Source organism: Pinus tabuliformis, chromosome 6 (assembly GCF_031772625.1).
Source record: "Pinus tabuliformis cultivar Carrire ecotype Pingquan chromosome 6, CPIR1, whole genome shotgun sequence".
Lineage (NCBI taxonomy): Eukaryota > Viridiplantae > Streptophyta > Pinopsida > Pinales > Pinaceae > Pinus > Pinus tabuliformis.
The window spans coordinates 1854860231-1854880968 of NC_142292.1; the positions used below are offsets into that span (position 1 = coordinate 1854860231).

General features: G+C 40.9%; 1 pseudogene; it reads right to left on the reverse strand.

The window, feature by feature from the left end:
- The window catches only part of LOC149266448 (eukaryotic peptide chain release factor subunit 1-1-like), a 32910-nt pseudogene extending 12173 nt beyond the window's left edge, over positions 1–20737 (reverse strand).
- Between the last annotated feature and the right edge of the window lies 1 nt (position 20738).

Sequence of the window (20738 nt, forward strand, 5' to 3'; positions counted from 1 at the left end):
TAACTTTAGCCTGAATAATGATATCAGTTTCAACCTTTCAAAAGACTTTAATGAAAGAAACCTTTGGTAAAAAATTGTTTTATCCCAGCACAATGAAAGGTATCATCAATAATAAAATAAATATTCTCTGCAAAACTGTTATTTTCAAAACTCTATTATTGTCATCCAGAGCTTTCTTAAGGAAAAACAATGACTTCCTCCCTGCTAAAGGAAACCGCAGCATTCAGAGAAACAATCTGAGAAAACACTATATCTCAAAGAATAAGAGGTCTCATCACGAGCCGACTTATCATGATCACATATATTATAACTTGCTGACTTTGCCAATACTGTCCATCAAAACAGGGCAACGACTCAAGATTGTTGCAGTCAAAAGACAAGGGGTCTCATCACGAGCCAGCTTGTTCATCAAAAGTGTAAATCAAGTGAATGACTGTGTCATAATTTGGCCACCAAACCAAGACATTGCTCTTTAGAGAGTAAAAAAAAAAAAAAAAGGAAAAAGTGCCAAAAAATGATTTTTCTCTGAAATGTTGTAAATAACCTCAAGCAGGAAAAAGGATCATTGCTGGATAACATGGTAACCCTGTCGAGGCTATGGACGCTTGCGGGCAGCAGAGGCTCTACCTACGACAAATGAGCATATTTTAAAGCCAGTACACAGAAAAGACCTTATTTTATCTTTTAAAAAGGACCGAGTAATGTCTGGTATGAATGCAAGAACTAAGCCTAGGGAAGTAGACAATTGGAATAAAAGAAGGGTTGAAACAAAGTATCAATGATAGGATGAGGGGTAATCTACTCTATCTGTCCATAACAAAATTTAGACATATGAAAATTTTTCTGTTTTGGAAGTGGAAATGTCAATAGAAAAGCAGAGATAACTGGTTCTTCACAGTGAATCGCCATTGTTGTGGTCACAAACAACCCCCCTCTTTGTTTAGTATTAGCAATAATATCAAGCAAAGGGGGACCCTTAACAAAAAATCCCAAAAATATTTTTATCCAAATTTTTGTATTTAACTCCCTAAAAGCTAAATTCATCGCAAAGAGAGAGTGGAGAGTTTTCCTATGCGCATAAATAAGCTGCAAAGAAAGCAATGCGAAATTCATCGCATCGCATATTTTGAAAGCGCCCTTAAAAGAAAATAAAAAGGAATCGCCGACGGCCGATATGCGACGTCGCATATTGTAAACGTCGCAAAAGCAGCACACAACGAGCAAATGAAAATTGCGATATTGCGATTTGCGATCTGCGATCCTACAAGCTGCGATTTTCCGATTTGCGATCTGCGACGAATGAAACTATTAATTGCTGTGACACGAATCGCAGAAACCACTCATCGCAAAGTTTCTTCGGCATGATCTGTAAACCCAAAATCGAGCGCGCACCTTAAGGGAAATTAATGATTGCACGCCTGAGTATCCAAAGATGATCGTGTTGCATTTTTCGAAGAGTCAAGTCGTTATGAGTGTCATGATTATGCATTCATTAGAGTTTAAAGCTTTCATGTCAATCTTTTCGTCATGTCTCTTTTCCTTTGCGTAAACTGTAAGGCAGTAACTGATATAAATCTATATGCAGGAAACATCTAAGGAAAAGGGGAAAGCGCCAATACTTGAAGAACAGAGAGGAGATGCCTTCGCAAATGAGTGCCGCATGCAGCAGAGCCGCGGATTCCAGGGTATCACTCCACAGACACTGATGAAAATAGACTATCCAAGACTTAGAGTCAAAGGCGCACAAAAGCAGCATGTTTGCAAAAGATCCTGAAGCTCAGATTGGGTAAAGAAAAAAGAAAAACGTTGAAAAGGGATGATGCTTCAAAAGAGCCTGGAACAAAGAATGGAAGCAATTTTCAATACATAAGATTGTTCAGGCAACGAAATCCCTAACTCATTGAGTCATTCACACGGCCGGAAACCGAAATAGCAACAGCACAATCAGTTTGAAAGAAATCTGGGTTATACTAAGTATACACACAGCAAAAAACACCCAGCTAGAGGAAGATTTTCAAAATATCTTCTAGTTTGTCAGAAAGAGGTGCTAGCTTTTGTTATTTCTACTTTCATCGCCCGAGCAAAAGGAAAATACAACCAGTCGACTCTTTCCAGGCGAACCTCACATTGCTTACAGCACTAAGGAGCAGATACAAAAACGGTTAGAAATTAGATTCAATTTTTAGAAATAAATTTGCTTTAGTAAAAGGGTGGTCATTTGAAGCCATTCCCTAAATTTGTGTAATTAAGATTAGTTAGTTAGTAGTATTTAACCCTTCTCATGGCATTTGGAGAAGGGTCCGGAAATTTTTCAAAAAAGTTGTCCTCAGAACATGCACTTTTGCACCCTCGGAGGGGGTTTTTGATGAATGGATGGATCGAGATTTATTTATGTTTGCATTTTAATATCTGCTACTGATGTTGCACTTCTGTACTCTTAGTAGATGTTAGAAGTAAGTAGAGATAAATCATTATTGCTTGAAGTTTGTGAGTGAAAATCAGTCATAAATGGTACTTTTATCTCTTGATTAATTTCTGCTCATATTCTTAGAGTGATATACAACTGATTTGTTTATATGTTAATGTATGAATGTCTGGATTACCATTTGGCACTTTTGTACGGTGGAATCATTTGTTTGTGCTTGACATATGAATAACTGATTATGCGATATGTTGTTCACAACTGTTTTGCCTAACTTCTTATGCAGAATGGTTCATCTTAATTGATTTATATTCTTATGATAGCTGAATGATCTTTATTACCAGTTTTTGTATGAAATCTTTTTAGATCGCATAATGAAAGAATTTTACCCCGGGTTAGTATAGATTAGATGTGCTGTTTTTGTTAGATTACAGTAGCATAGAGTCAGTTTAGAGTCTAGAATTAAATTAGTTTAAAATTACCTTTAGATTAGTATCTTCAAAATCTACACACACACACACATCTTTTAGATTGGGAAGCTGGTCCCATCATCCCCAGTCGGACCCGCTACACCAAACGGGCAAGGAGCCGCCAACCAGGTTCCCGACCGGGTGGGTATCCCCCTTGTTGTTGACCCGATTTCAGGGCCCTCAACAGTCATGTGTTGTAGTGATGATGAGTTTTCCATCACTTGTTGAAGCAACAATCATAGTTTAGCCTTATTGTCATAGCTTGGGTATTGTGTCCATCTTGTTGTAAACTTGACCACCGAGTATGTGTTATAAACTCGTGGCAAGTGTGGGACGTTTGGGTCATTAGTTGGTCATGTCAATCAAGCATGTAATTTGCAAAACAATGTACTACAGGTTGCAAAGGTAGCAGGTGTCGGATCGTCGCTTAAGGCTCCAAAGAACAAAGGTGAAGGAGATGGAAGTGAGACCTTTTCAGGACGCTTTTGATGCAGACAAGGTATAGAGAAGTTGCAAGTTATTTTTGATGATTTTGGAGGACCAAAAGCTTCTCAGTGGGGAGGATTGATCTAGGTGGCTCCAGAGACACACATAGGACAAGGAGGACTCAGGAAAGCTCAAAAATCAAAGTGTTTATATTATGCTCAAACTAGGACCAGAGCATAGATCTCATCATCCTGATCGCGGTGGTGCAAACGGTTTGTCAATCCAAGTCCGTGTGCGAAAGTTAGCAGCAGTCAAAGTTGGGTTGACTTTTTGATGACTAGGCAGGCTTAGGGAGGCCATAATTTGGAATTTTCCCGGCCACCAGATTCCGGCCAACTCCAGCCGGATTCCAGGTGAAATTGTGGGGTCGTTAATTTGACTCCTATGGTTAAAAACATATTTTAAAAAAGTGCATATTGTGGTTATTTAAAACAAAAAAATATTTGAAAAGGGGGTGGGGGCCACCAATCGCACCACCCTCCAACCACCCTACGTACATAACTGAAATCGGGGACCAATGGGGGTCGAACCCACCTAGCACACATGGGCCGGCCCCCGAGCAGGCAGCCCCATAAACACCATATATATTATAAAACCAACAAACCAACCGACTTTAATAGATAAAAACCAACGCTCCTCAACCATTTTTTTAATATAGCCAACTCAACCAACCACCTTGTTGGGTAATTTTCCAGGTATTTTAATATAAACCCATTGTTTTTACCATTGCACATAGTTCGAGGCAAAAGGAGGAACTAGGAGTGGGAATGCAAATCGAGGCGAATTAATTAATTTTTAATACAGGGACCATGAAGTTTGCAGGAGGTCCAAATTTCCACTTTGTCAGATTTTAACAAATTTTATATGGATTCAACACCTCTAGTCACCATGAATGCAATGGAATTGTCCATTTCTCCATCAGATTTCTGCATTTTCAGTCATTTTCCAGAATGCATGTGGAACCATGATCGCTGCAAAAACAAGTAGCGGAACCATGAGCCTTAAAATTTTCCAGAGGAGGTAAAATTTTGCCATGTCGGAATATAGTCAAGTTTATACTTGTTTTTTAGGGTTTTCCACAAGGATCGCAATGGCAATATTAGATTTGCCACTTGACTTTCAGATTTCCAATCCACCCATGGAGCAAAATCTTTGAGGAATCCAGGGGGAATCTAAAAGATTCCTTGGGCCCCAGATTCTCAATTTCTCAGAATTCAGATTTTGGACAATCGATTTTGCACTACTCGACGCCACAAATATGATGGTGCATTTAGATTTCTCATTTTCTCATTTCATTTTCCAGCCACTTTTCTAAGTGCCAGTGCAGATGCCCACATTCATGTGTAAGCAGTCATTTCCATGCGATTGATGTTGTGAGATCGATGATCCGAGAAGCTTCAGCAGTTTGACATCCGCGTCTTCAGATGGCGCTTGGTTGTGAGGTATACGATGTGTTCATGTACTTCTTCTTTATGCATCATGCTGCACAGATCCTTGATTGATGTTGACGCAAGATCTTGTTTCTTACATGTTTTCATGATTCCTTGCTTGATGTGATGCGGAATCATCTATGTGATGTGCTTGCTATCATGATTCGTCATGTTATGCTTCAAGATCCCTTTGTTGTATGTTGATGGGATACTCATGTGTCACCACACATGTTTGTTTTGAGTTCCCTTTTATGCCATGTTGGCGGGATGCTCATTGTTCATGAGTTTTGTGTCATACTGATAGGAGTCTTTTGACTGAGAGTTCCTATAGTGGAACATCTCTTAGAGCCACTCCTGCGTGAGGGAATTTTCCTTGTATGATCACGACATCATCTCTTGTGTACATCATCACTATTGACAGCACTTAATGCAGCGGCCTACACCATCTTAACACCGGGCCCCGGAGATATAGTCCCTCTTGGACGAACTCCGTTATCAACGAATGATGTTTTTTTTTATTGTTGATGATTGACATGTCCTCTTCTTTACAACATGCAGATGTATTCATTTATGTTCTTTTAAAAATGCAATTTAATGCATCACAAAAGTAAAAGGTCTTGGAAGGGTCCTTCGTCACACCTGATCTTGGATCAGTATAGCACCAAGCCATTAGGCGGAACCCTGTTCTAGAGCTTAAAACTTTACTAGCAGAAGTTATTACTCCCAAAATTGATTGTCGGTTCACTTGACTATTAATCTTTGATGCGGTCTTAAACTCTGTTGGCATTATGGTACAAGTGTTGTCCTTGATGGCAACTCTCATAGATGACAGATCATAGTGCAGCAGGGCAGTAGCAAAAAGTTGATGATCAGACTACAAAGAATGTAAAAAATGAAAGGCTCGCAGGTTCCTGTTCACAAAGATGTGGCCTTAGGCTGGGTCCGCAGGTGCACCGTTCAAAAGGTGCGGACATGTTCGCAGGGGTTCCGAACAAAAGGTGCGGACCTAAAGATCACAAACTTTCATGCATAGAAAAGCGCACGCACATGGGAAAACTTACGAGTGATCCATGGTATTTAGTCCGACGTGTTTGATCCTATGGTTTTGGTCCATGGTTTTAAAGTATTGAACCTAGGTTTTGGGTCCTTAGTATTGGATTCCTATGGTTTTGGACCATGGTTTGAGCAAGGCCTTGTCTATAAAAAGGAAAGGAGATCAATTGGCTAGGCACTGATGTGTTAAATATCTTGAGAAGAGTAAGATCTGAAATACTGGTGATCTGTTGGTGAACAATAGCTAAACCTGAAGCAAGGAGGAACCTAAGCATTTCAAGAGGGTTAAGATCAACTGATGGGTCGAGATCTCTTTGACGCATGATCAGATCTGATAATTTGGGTTGTAGGTTAGCGCAAGATCAGATCTATAACTCTGATAACTTGGGTATGCAGGAGCGAAATAGAGAAGGTGCGGATATTCGCAGGTCAGAAGACTACGCAGGTGCGGATAACTGCAGATTAGAAGACTCAGCAGTTGCGGCTACCCGCAAATCAACAGCGTGTGCAGGTGCGGATACCCGTAGATGAGCAGCGTGTGCAGGTGCAGAGGTGCGCAGGTGAGCCGGAGGCGTAGGTGCAGTGATCCACAGGCTAGACACGGAGAAAGTGTGGATACCCGCAGACTTCCTATTGGTGAAGTTGCGGACTTCTGAGAAAATATGATTTAGCTGATTTTTCCTGTTACTGTTGTGTTCAGGGTTCTGAATTAATGTCTGGTTACTGGTACTGTGTTCTGATAACAACATTCTGAGAAGTAATTGATTGAATGATTATGTATTGATGGATGAATGGATCAAGTTCTTAATGACTTATCTTTATGTGATCTGATGGACTAGATCTGGTTGCTAACACACATATTATCCTTGTATATGTAATGATCTGGTGATAGGGTGATTTAGAATATTGATTGATTACGTGCTTCAATGATATTGATGGGTCCAGTATGAAAATTGGATGAAACGTGGCCTTTCAGATTATGATGTTGTGTTCCATGAGTATCCAGTTTGAAAATGTATGAAATGTGGTACCTGGAGGATGAAAGAGAAGGTTGTAGCCTTCTGTAGGTCGGCACCTACATCAGCTAGTACAAGAGCTAAGGGGATGGTAGCTCCCTTCCAGTAGCAGCTGGAAAACAAGTAAAGGTTGGAGCATTTCAGTAGGCCTGCACCTACGTACTAGTAAATGGATCGGCTAGTACAAGAGCTAAGGGGGCTGTGGCTCCCTTCCAGGAGAGTCTGGAGAGAGAAAGAAGGTTGTAGCCTTCTACAGGTAGAAGCCTGTGTACTGGTATAAGACTGCACCAGTACAAAATATTGTAAAAGGAAGTTTCTTATTAAAAGAAGATAGAGACGACTTGCAGCAGGTGGTTTTCTCCCACATTGGGTTTCCACCTTACATCATGGTGTTCATGTGTGCTTCTTGTGTGTGATGATCTGTTCTATTTTACTGCTCATATGGTTAATAAAGTTCTGTTGCACTAACTAAAGATCATCATTTAATGGATTAACTGAATCATAAGTATTCTGGATATACGTGGTTTATGAATCTTATAAATGGAAATGAAAAAGTTTTATTGATTTGATAATACTGATTCACCCCCCCTCTCAGTATTATTTCCAACAATTGGTATCAGAGCAGGTCCTTTGGTAAAAGCTTGATCGCTTGAAGGAGATCTGCAGAACAACGAGAAAGAATATTAAGAAGAAAGTGCCTAAGAAGAAGAATGCATCTCAGAAGAGCTATGACAGTGGGAGAATCGACTGGGGAATATGTGGAAGAAGCACTTCAGATTCAGAATCACTTCAGAATGAAGATGAACAAGCAAATGAACTATCAGGTATGAATTTGTTATCCTCTGGTGATGTAGTTATCTATCCATTTGAAGATGATGAAAGTGATAGCGAAACAACTGAAATTGCTCTTATGGGTGAGCAAGAAAGACATCAAATAGAGGTAGAATTTAAAAGGCTTACAGACAAAATTAGAGACCAACAAGATCTATTGAACAAAAGGGAATGTGCCTTCAAAGAAGAAGCTACCAAAGTAAAAGCTCAAATAGAGGAAGGAAACAAGGTAAGGAAGGTATTCAAGGAAAAGGTATTTCAATGTCAAAAGTTCCAGGATGAAGTGACATCATTAAGAAATGAAGTCAATGAAAGGAAAACAACAATCAAAAAACTCAGAGAAAGACATAGTTACTATGAAAGGCTTGAAGCTACGATTCTGTCACTAAAGGAAGATCTTGAAGAATCAAAGAAGCAGAATAAAGATCTACTCCAAGTTTTTGAAAAACAAGAAAATGAAGTTCTTGATCTAAGACATCAGTTGGAAGAAGGAAGAAAAGCTGAAGAAGACAGGAAGAAGCAGTATCATGAAAAGGAAGAGCATCTCCAGGTTGAGGTAAATATTCTAAAAGATAAATTAGAAGAAAAGGATAAGCTCTTACGATTTCAGGATAGTACTAAGATTTTGGATGATATTCTTAGTAGTCAAAGGTCTCCTGCTATCAAAACTGGTCTTGGTTTTCATGAATCTGTTGAAGGAGAATCTAGTTCACAAAGTAAGACAAGGAACTCTAATGCAAAATCTGAAATGCTCCAGAAGGAGATGAGAGGTCAATCCCATCATCAACCAAGGAAAGAAATTCTTCAAAGAAAATCTTTTACTCCTCCTATGAATAATGTTGAATGTTATGTATGTCATAATCTTGGACATGTTGCAGCCAGATGCAGAAGAAGAGTGGTTCAAGACCATCATGCAGAAAGATCATCACATTCCAGGTACTTTAATGGATATTGTTTTTCTTGCAATATTTTTGGGCACAAAGCTGTTGATTGCTACAGCAGGAATATGAAACATGTAAGATGTTATGCATGTAACAAGCTTGGGCATATAGCAAAGAAATGCAGGAACAAAGCACGAGCATCACACAAAAGGGGAAAACATCATCACACTTAAAGATATGGAAGAAGAAGGAAGTACAGTCAGAAAAATAAGGTACAGCTCAATCAGAGGAAGCTGGAAGTGTAAAACTTCAGTGTCCTAAATCTCATACGCAAGTTTCATAAAAAGGAAGTCACGTATATACGCGATTTAGACACTGTACAGTCGCGTATATGTCAATGGGTCTGATATGATTTTCTCTGTTTGATAATAGTTACAATCTGCAGATGATGTGTGAATGTCTTGACACTTGTACAATGTTTTAAGTGTTAATGATGATGATGCCTTGATACTTCTTGCTGATATATGAATGATCAGATCTGACCGTGAACAGATGGCACAGGTTCAAGGGGAGCATATGCTTTTAATAATGCATTGTTGGCATTATGATTAGTAGTCCTTGGTGATGATGCTTATATATTGTTGTCATATGATTCTTGGGGTTACATAGTTAATGTTCATATCAGATTTGTGGTTGATTCTCTAATGATACATATATGGTGCTTACATGGTGATCTTCATAAGGATAAGTAGAAGTACATGTATTGATGATGAGTCATAAGGATCATATAATACAGTTATAGTTCTTGGCGCTCATGTGAATGAGGATTGTTTCTATTGATGATATCAAGAAGTTTTGACATAGTGCTGGATGCATGGATGATTACTCAAAGCTGCATTGTTGGAGACATGATGATAAATTGATACTTACATATGTTGATGCAGATTTTCCCAAGTGATGATACTTGGATCATGCAGATCTTGATGAGATCTTGATGTTGATGAGATGACTATGGTATTTATCACATATGGTGAGTGATTCTGTATGTCATATGCAGAATTTTGTTCAAAAGAATGAAGTTGATGCTGACATATCTAGTCACAGGTTGATGCTATCTACACTAATAGACATATACAAGTTGCTGGTCTGGATGCTGTTGACAGATGCTTATAGAGAAAATCATACACTATGAATGAAAGTTGCTGATGACTATCATGGTCTTATTTAGATGTTTGGCCTCTGCTATAAATGTCAATATCAAGGTCATATAAAGTCTCATGATGTAATACTGTGTCTCTATCTATTGTAGTCATTTGATGAGATCTCTTCTGGTCATTTGTATCTCCTCTATGCATAGGAAGGATGATGAAATATTTCAGTCATGTATTTCTTGTATTATAAAGGTCATGTAACGGCCTATGTTGGTGTCCCCACTATGCCTGGGATGAATAATGTTATTCTCTTGTGTTATCATGTGTAAACTTTTGATGTATTCCCACTTGGTTAGGTGGATGAGTCAAGTTTGGTATATCCCCATTTTGATGGGAGATGGATGTATGTATGAGTCTTTGGTGATAGGAAGGTCATTTATGATGCATAGAGTCATGTTCTTCTTGTAGAACATATTTTTGCAGACCTTGCTTAACACACTTCAGCAGAACAGAATTTTAGCATGTACTCAAGGGGAGCATGGACAGATTGGTACATCTTGGCATATACAAAGGGGTAGCTCAAGCAGAGATTTCAAGCATGTACTTAGAGGGAGCATGGATAGATTGGTACACCTTGGCATATACAAAGGGTGTTATAGACAGACATTTTTGTGCCTTACAGCATGAAGCATGAAATGTCCATAATCTAAGGGATCCAAAGTCCCTAAACATGTTGTTCCTACCCTTAGAGGAACAAGGTCAGCAAACCACAGCACTGAATAAAAGTTCTCCACCTGAAAACACTCAAAAACAAAGCAATTCTCGATCATGTCAACTGCTCCACTGAGCATCTGCGCTGAATGTCAACTGCTCCACTGTCTACCTGCGCTGAATGTCAACTGCAAAGAAGGCTACCTGCGCTGGGCGAGTTGGGACATGTGGCACAGTCATTCCTTAAGGTGTCAATGCCCATGAAGCTTCCAAAATGACACTTGGATCAGGGAATTCGACTGGTGATGAGTAAGAGGGTCTAGATCTCCAAGTGGAAGCAAGAACCTCCAAGTGGACTCAAGAACTGAAGAATAACTGAAGTGAGAGAGGACACTAGTCAGCGTCATGCCAGCCTCAAGCTGACTCATCCTTTCTCCAAAACTCCTATATATAGAGCTCTCTCATGAGGTCTAGGGAGGCTGGAATCTTGTGAATGTAAGGAAGTGTTGTTGGTTTGAGTTTAGAACTATTGGGTGATTTGCTTTGAAGGAGGTGAAGAGGAGATTTCTTTCTGCTGGGAAGGTGATGCTGGATTGGGCCTCTTATGGTTGTATCACTTCCTGAACCTTACTTCTTCCATTAATAAAGCATTTGAGGTTCTTCTATATGCATGTGTCTCAATGGTGTGTTGTTATACTTGTGTATTTGATTTATTCTAATCCTTGAATCAATTATGAATGTATGCTTCTTGTAGTTTCCCTCTCTTGCCATTTTGCAGGATCTTGGTGTAGCTGGGCCAGTGAAAGAGCAAGGAGTTGGGGGCAAGCAACAAGGAGAGAAGATTGGATCAACCATTAGCGAAAGACATCGGTTAGTGGATCTCTTTCTCCCTTCTTTTACATCTCATAAAGAAGTAATCTCAGATAGCTTTGCTTTGATTGTTGCTAAGGAAATATCACCCTTAGAGTGGGATAGGGTCATTCCGTATTGGATACTTTTCCCAACAACAAATTGGCGACTCCACTGGGGATCGTATCTTGTTGGTTGTTTGTGTTTCTTGCTATTCATTTCTTAAACACAAGGAGTACTGAATCGAACTGCATTTGGATCTTTCAAATGCAAAGTAGAGGGCAGCTACTCTAGCTGAGTTTCTGGGCATGTTTATGATTTGAAGAGCTGATCCACAAGGACTCTGAATAGCTCTTAGTGATAGCTTTTCATCCTCCTAATTACCCTTTAGTGTGTACTTGATTGATAGCTTTTGATTTGGCCAAAAACTGTGAATTTTTGAGCAATCTGTAACCCGGAAACCAAGAGAAACGAGAGTTTCTCTCTTCATTGCAGGCACTGTGAAGGCAGTCTGCATTTCATCGCAGATCCCGAAGGGGCTACCTGCGCTGAATGTCAAACTGACAGTGTACTACCTGCGCTGAACCAGTTTTGCCTTGTGCAACTGGGGTTCCCTGTTGTTTATTGCCCTATTTTCATCCTTGTTTTTGCAGCCTGTTATCAGTCAATGTACCTATCTAAAACCACCTTTCTTTGCCACTATTCCGCCTCGGTTGTATAAAGAAACTGTATTTGTTCTTTGTGTATTTCTTACATCATTTGCAGTTTCCCATAACGAAAGTGAACTAGTCTTGCTGTGGCCTCTTAGATCTAGACCTATGATAAGTGTCGTTTTGATCTTAAGAGTTAGTTTGTTTGCTGTTCATAGCTGATTGAGCTTTTGCTTTCGTCATGTGGTTTGAATTTATGTATTTCTAGTGTCGAAACAAGTAAATCTTAAGGTGTCTTTTGATTTTGGACTAAAGCCTGTTTGCTTTCACTTGAAATTGAATTCAAAGTTATACAACAGCTTTCTTTTTGTAGTACATCAACATTAAGAAAGAGAAAAAGAAATACCTGCATTGTGCATGTGCATTTTGACAGTTTGCATGTTGATTTAGGGAAAAGTGCATTAGTGTGTGCTCTATGATCTGTGTGAAAAGATGATGTCTTTATTTTCCCTCAGTAGTTAAGATTTTCAAAGTTGAAAGATTGAAAAGCTTGCTTATCATCTTAGACTGCATTTAGGAGTTGTACCATACATCTCGTGGTGATCCATAAAGGCAAACTGCTAAACAAGATCAACTTAAAATAAATTGAATTTACATAACAACGCATTGAAACATAACGCAAACACATAGAGGTCTAAGGTAGAGACGTGCTCCAGCGTCGTTAAACATACTGACTGTCGATCTCGAAGAAGGTGGGTGATTCCTCCTGAGAGTCGGTGGCACTAATACGGACTTGTGCTCCCACGTACCGTTGCGTATATATTGGGAGACCCCTATAGGAACAAAGCCTTTATCCATAGGAAGTCGTGTCGGCCACCCTACTGATCGCAATGCAGTGAACACAACATTCACGAAGATCGACCACTCGTACCGTAAAACGTATTCTGTGGTTTTGCGAAAAGTTTGGCACACCCTCTGCCTAGATCTCCATAGCAGTTTCTTTTGGCCTTTTTCAAACTCTATAACTGAAAAAGTCCATCCGAGCATTTGTCACTTCGGGCTCGTTAAAACATCGAAGGAGACTAGAGTCATCTTTAGCTTTTTCTCGACTCTTAAAAACTGAAAAAGCAAGTTGTGTCTAAAGCGTCGTTATAAAATTTATTTTAAACGGAACATAATCACCTCCTATTCCTGCGTTGATCTGTAGGTCGAGAACATGGAACGCACCAACCAAGGAATTCCACATGATGGAAATCCTAGTCCTTTCTCCTCTTGGGGAGAAGTTGGTGCGCCCCACATGGCCACATTGTCGCTTCCAGGACTGACAATTGGCCTGCCAATTTGGCTATTCTCAACTAATGTAGTTCAGAACACCACGGTTCCTGAACAGTCGAGTCAACAGTTAGATCAGTCTAGAGCTGCCCACCAGCCTTCTACTTCCTATAAATCTTCATCCAATCCTTCATCTTCGCAAGGTAGAGCCGGCAAAAGCCAAGCTCCCATGGAGAAAAAGGAGAAGAAGAAGAGAGAGAAGAAGAAGAAGGAGCCTAAGGCGACTGGGGGCAAGCAAAAGACATCTGACAAAAATCCACACACAGCACAGACTGGGACTAAATCGCCATGTGTCATATGTAGAGGAGACCACTTCCATAGAGATTGTCCCTGTATTCCCTGGATACTAAGGGACTGGTCCCCTCGTTTGCACAATTCGGGAGCATCAACCTCTGATAGCCATGTTGAATGCTTACCGTCAACTAGCGAAAGTGAAGGTTCAAGACAAAGAGGGGGAGCAAGATCCCCCTGCAGACTGTGTGAAGGCGATCACGCCATCCACCGTTGTCCCTTCTTAGACGAAGCGAAGAGAGTTTTGGAAGATCGTCCGGTTTCACCGTTGCGACTTCCTCCTGGATACAAAAAACTCGTGCCAAGTCCTTTGTTGGTTGAGAATACGGCTGGCCCGCTCAAGTGGTCAGCTGAAGCGTCAGTCATTGAAAATGAACCTACTGAATCCAGACCGGACGAAAGTCCAAAGGTCGAAACGGCAGCTGACCCGGTTCTTCCTTCAGAAGTTTCATCGTCAAATGACACCGTCACTGAAGATTCATCTTCAAATGACACCCTCACTGAAGAGAATAAGGATGACACCATCCAGATTCTTTTCATCAACACAGACTCTGATGAGCATCAGGGCAATGCGCCCATTCCTTTATCGCAGGAAGGAACATCGTCAGGGTCATATCCGGCCGTGTATTCGGTCCCACCACCAAGCAACCTGGTTGTGTCCTTTGATTGGAACCAACTAGGCAAACCCCGGTTGCCAGCCAGTATACCATTCAGAATCATAGTCCAAATTTACAGAATGGTAATGGCTGGCACTATCATTGATGAAGGGGCATCTGTGAGTATCCTTTCCTCTATTGCTTGGAAAGCACTGGGTTCCCCGACGCTTTTACCTGAGATAAGAAATCTCTCGGGTTTCGATAAAGGAACCAGTCGACCATTAGGGGTCCTCCCCAATGTACCTGTTACATTGAAAGGGAAGACCATTCAAATGAACGTGATGGTCGTTCAAGGACCCTTGGATTATAACCTACTCCTTGGACGAGACTATATATATTGCATGGGAGCAATAGTCTCCTCACTCTTTAGAGTAATGTGTTTTCCAGACGAAGGAAGAATGGTCAAGCTCGTAGACCAACTTTCATTTCTGGGATCACGCATCACAATTAGTCACATACCAACCTTGAATGGTCTATTCAATCAAGAAATGTTTCCACCCCCAGTCCTCCTTCCCGATGAGTGCGAGTGATTCGGAAAGATGGGACTGGAACCCAGGGGGCATGCATCCTGGTCTGCTTAGGTCAGAGAAAACTTTGGGTATAAGATAGAATTTCCGCGAGAGAATATGACTAGTCCGTACCCCGTCCGTGGATGGAAGTGGGGTTGTTCTAGGATAGGATTCTTTTGTCAAGGTTACGTGTTTGACAAGAGTCATTCACCCTTGTCTATTTCGGTAGACAGTGCCGAGGAAATGTTTTGTTTGAAAGATTAACGAAACAATCTTTGGGTAACCAGAAAGAGGCAAGCCTCACCCTTTAAAACAAATGTTTTGATGGATAAGTAGGGGCAGCCTTGAAATTGTATTTTATACCTGGGGGCATGCAAACCTTTTGGAGTGCAAGCAAAGAGCGGTTATTTATCTGTTTTTTTGGATTAGTCGTTTCCGAACTTGCATAAAGAAAGGATATGGAGTAAAGCTTAGTGAAGATGAAACTCCTTAAAAAATAGAGATCTCACAGGGGACATTTCTTATCTTATGACTGGTATTTCGAGCAGTTTTAGCATAAAGTTCATGCTCGTTAAAAAATAAACGCAAGATCCGAGCAGTTTTAACGCGGTCTTCATGCTCGTTAAAAAATAAATAAAAGCAGTGAGAAATGTTTCCTCCAGAGTTTAAGCTCATTTTTAAATAAAAAATGAACCTACCCCGGTAAATAACCGCTGTGATTGTAAATTTATCAGCCATAAAAAGCCTTGGTCGTGTTTGCACCTGCCACCTCCACCGTAATTTGGCCGATCGTTCACCTCCATATGATTGTTTACCCATTTTGAGGAACAGCTGTGAAGAGTGATTTCACCTAGCCATCCTTGTGACACTACCGTGATTGGAAAATTCCAACCTGTACTTGGAATCTGCTGCTATCCCTGTTTATCACTCGTTCCTCAAAAGACGAGTCTTCTTTGAGCTCTTTTCAACTGACTCGTAAAATATGAAAAGATTGCCGAGTTTTGGCCTGCCAGCTCGTTAAAAGGACCGGAAGAGCTATCCCTCCTCTAGATTTTAATCTTTTTGGACCTGAGGGATTATTGCACAAAAAGGTCGAGCGCTTGTTTTATTCGGCTCGTTAAAATTATCGAAAACTCATCCCTTCTGTATTGTTTTATACTTTTTCGGACTTAAGGGATTAGATGACGAAAAAGGAATTTTGGAGTTAACTTTCCGTACCTTTTCAGACTCTCTAAAAATGGAAAGGACCGAGTTTTCCTTGTCGTTAGACTCGTTAAAATGATTAAATAGCGACAAACTTGTCTTTAGACGAGAACGAGTTTCCCTATCGCTAGGCTCGTTAAAACATAGCGATGGGCTTGCCCGAAGGGCAGGTTATAGAACAAGCATATGTTATCCTCCTCAAGCTTGACAAAAATAAAGAGGTACTGGTCAGAAATGACTGGGGAAAAATCGGGAGAACCTCAATGCTTTAATGGTAGCAGGTCGCTCTTGAACATGACACTTTTCCTCCGTATCACATCGGGTTGGGTTGTTTCATTCACCGGTCTCATCACCATGGTCTCGCCAAACCATCCACATTTGGGGTAATGCTACCGATCCATCGCATCAGTGTCGTTATATGTTCAAGAGATGTTGTTCAGAAAGAGTCAACCGTGTCCCATCCACTGCCATACATTATCCTTCATCCATCCATGACCGCCACCCTGAATCATATGTCACAGATTGTTTTCATCTCCACTAAAATCATTAGCTCCGTTCCGTATCACTGATGTGGGATTCATTAAGGCCCTCCTTTGATGGATCGCTTCTTGTCGACTTCAGCTCATTATCCAAGAAGTTGATCTAGGAACAACCCCCTCAGTACTTTGAAACTTGCATGCCTCAATGGCAAGTTTCTCACTTCCGGCGACAGGTATACATCAATGACCTTCGACCGAAAGATTTTGCGTGGTGTTCGACGCCAAGTCCTTTATTCACAGCACGTGAATTGTACTGCAGTACCTTGAGGGTCATTATCATAATCGGTGATTCCTCTCGCGCTTGTTAACGGTTTACATCATTGACCGGTAATCAAGCGATGTCTTTCCATGTTCGACTTCAGCGCAATTCTCACATGGATCGACTTGTACTTAGAGTGAAGATCGAACGAGTTTGAAGGCCCCGGATCTAGTTTCATCCATCCGGGCTGCGATATATATTCAGGGAATATAAAGACATTTGACATGTACATCATTGCAGCAGATGATCATCCTACTCAAAGGATGGTAATTTCAGCAGAGAATTATCAGTCTATCATCAGACGATCGTTTGTTCTATGTACCAAAATGAATTTATAAAGCTGAGCATGGGAATGCCCGCCTCAGCTAGATCATGAAAGCAGAATGAAAAATAATGTATTGTATTGTATTTTATTACAGGTCACCTCTCAGCAATTGAATGAACTTCGGATCCTCCTGATAAAGCATTTCACCCGATAAACGACCTCATACTTTAGGGGGCAACTGTTATAGACATTTTTGTGCCTTACAGCATGAAGCATGAAATGTCCATAATCTAAGGGATCCAAAGGCCCTAAACATGTTGTTCCTACCCCTAGAGGAACAAGGTCAGCAAACCACAGCACTGAATAAAAGTTTTCCACCTGAAAACACTAAAAAACAAAGCAATTCTCGATCATGTCAACTGCTCCACTGAGCATCTGCGCTGAATGTCAACTGCTCCACTGTCTACCTGCGCTGAATGTCAACTGCAAAGAAGGCTACCTGCGCTGGGCGAGTTGGGACATGTGGCACAGTCATTCCTCAAGGTGTCAATGCCCAGGAAGCTTCCAAAATGACACTTGGATCAGGGAATTCGACTGGTGATGAGTAAGAGGGTCTAGATCTCCAAGTGGAAGCAAGAACCTCCAAGTGGACTCAAGAATTGAAGAATAACTGAAGTGAGAGAGGACACTAGTCAGCTTCATGCCAGCCTCAAGCTGACTCATCCTTTCTCCAAAACTCCTATATATAGAGCTTTCTCATGAGGTCTAGGGAGGCTGGAATCTTGTGAATGTAAGGAAGTGCTGTTGGTTTGAGTTTAGAACTATTGGGTGATTTGTTTTGAAGGAGGTGAAGAGGAGATTTCTTTCTGCTGGGAAGGTGATGCTGGATTGGGCCTCTTATGGTTGTATCACTTCCTGAACCTTACTTCTTCCATTAATAAAGCATTTGAGGTTCTTCTATATGCCTGTGTCTCAATGGTGTGTTGTTATACTTGTGTATTTGATTTATTCTAATCCTTGAATCAATTATGAATGTATGCTTCTTGTAGTTTCCCTCTCTTGCCATTTTGCAGGATCTTGGTGTAGCTGGGCCAGTGAAAGAGCAAGGAGTTGGGGGCAAGCAGCAAGGAGAGAAGATTGGATCAACCATTAGCGAAAGACATCGGTTAGTGGATCTCTTTCTCCCTTCTTTTACATCTCATGAAGAAGTAATCTCAGATAGCTTTGCTTTGATTGTTGCTAAGGAACTATCACCCTTAGAGTGGGATAGGGTCATTCCGTATTGGATACTTTTCCCAACAACAAAGGGGGAGCTCAATCAGAGGTTTCAGCAGGTACTCAGGGGGAGTATGGACAACGGAATGGTTATCAAGGAAAGAGAATATCTTGGTCGGCCCTTTGCCCTTGATGTCAAAGGGGGAGAGTGATTTGGTGTTGTTGACATCAAGTCCAAAGGGGGAGATTGTTTGCATTATGATGCATGTGTTGTACTTGATGGCAACCCACTTGTAGAAGAACAAATCTCATATACATAACTCTACAGAAGTGATATCAGATGTGAGATGCAGGACAACTCAAAGGAATCAGAAGACAACTCTCAGTATGTCAAATTAGCTTTGCCATCAAGTCCAAAGGGGGAGATTTTTGGCATTATGGTACAAGTGTTGTCCTTGATGGAAACTCTCACAGATGATAGATCATAGTGCAGCAGGGCAATAGCAAAAAGTTGATGATCAGACTACAAAGAATGTAAAAAATGAAAGGCCCGCAGGTTCCTGTTCACAAAGATGTGGCCTTAGGCTGGGTCCGCAAGTGCGCCATTCAAAAGGTGCGGTCATGTTCGCAGGGGTTCCGAACAAAAGGTGCAGACTAAATATCACAAACTTTCATGCAAAGAAAAGCGCACACACGTGGGAAAACTTATGAGTGATCCATGGTATTTAGTTCGACGTGTTTGATCCTATGGTTTTGGCCCATGGTTTTAAAGTATTGAACCCAGGTTTTGGGTCCCTAGTATTGGATCCCTATGGTTTTGGACCATGGTTTGAGCAAGGCCTTGTCTATAAAAAGGAAAGGAGATCAATTGGCTAGGCACTGATGTGTTGAATATCTTGAGAAGAGTAAGATCTGAAATACTGGTGATCTGTTGGTGAATAATAGCTAAACCTGAAGCAAGGAGGAACCTGAGCATTTCAAGAGGGTTAAGATCTACTGATGGGTCGAGATCTCTTTGACGCATGATCAGATCTGATAATTTGGGTATGCAAGTTAGCGCAAGATCAGATATATAACTTTGATAACTTGGGTACGCAGGAGCGACACAGAGAAGGTGCGGATATCTGCAGGTCAGAAGACTACGTAGGTGCGGATACCCGCAGATCAAAAGACTCAGCAGTTGCGGATACCCGCAGATCAGTAGCGTTTGCAGGTGCGGATACCCGCAGATCAGCAGCATGTGCAGGTGCGGAGGTGTGTAGGTGAGCCAGAGGCGCAGGTGCGGTGATCCACAGGCTAGACACGGAGAAAGTGCGGATACCCGCAGAATTCCTATTGGTGAAGTTGCAGACTTCTCAGAAAATATGATTTAGCTTATTTTTCCTGTTACTGCTGTGTTCACGGTTTTGAATTAATGTCTGGTTACTGGTAAGTTGTGTTATGATAACAACATTCTGAGAAGTAATTGATTGAATGATTATGTTTAGTTTTAGTATTGATGGATGAATGGATCAAGTTCTTAAGGACTTATCTTTATGTGATCTGGTGGACTAGATCTAGTTGCTAACACACATATTATCCTTGTATATGTAACGATATCGTGATAGGGTGATTTAGAAGATTGATTGATTACGTGCTTCAACGATATTGATGGGTCCAGTATGAAAATTCGATGAAACGTGGCCTTTCAGATTATGATGTTATGTTCCATGAGTATCCAGTTTGAAAATGTATGAAATGTGGTACCTGGAGGATGAAAGAGAAGGTTGTAGCCTTCTGTAGGTCGGCACCTACATCAGTTAGTACAAGAGCTAAGGGGATGGTAGCTCCCTTCCAGTAGCAGCTGGAAAACAAGTAAAGGTTGGAGCATTTCAGTAGGCCTGCACCTACGTACTAGTAAATGGATCGGCTAGTACAAGAGCTAAGGGGGTTGTAGCTCCCTTCCAGGAGAGTCTGGAGAGAGAGAGAAGGTTGTCGCCTTCTACAGGTAGAAGCCTGTGTACTGGTATAAGACTGCACCAGTACAAAATATTGTAAAAGGAAGTTTCTTATTAAAAGAAGATAGAGACGACTTGCAGCAGGTGGTTTTCTCCCGCATTGGGTTTCCACCTTACATCATGGTGTTCATTTGTGCTTCTTGTATGTGATGATCTGTTCTATTTTACTACTCCTGTTTACTGCTCATATGGTTAATAAAGTTCTGTTGCACTAACTAAATATCATCGTTTAATGGATTAACTGAATCATAAGTATTCTGGATATACGTGGTTTATGAATCTTATGAATGGAAATGAAAAAGTTTTATCGATTTGATAATACTGATTCACCCCCCACTCTCAGTATTATTTCCAACAAACTCATCACCTAGCATTTTAGTGACACATGAAATTTGATCCCTCGGTGGTATTACCAAGGAAATCATACTTGTACCATTGCCACTGGCTGCCTCCAGGGCCTTGACTAACTTCTTGATCTTCCATATCTCAATGTTCTTATTAGTTTCCTATCCCTCCACCATC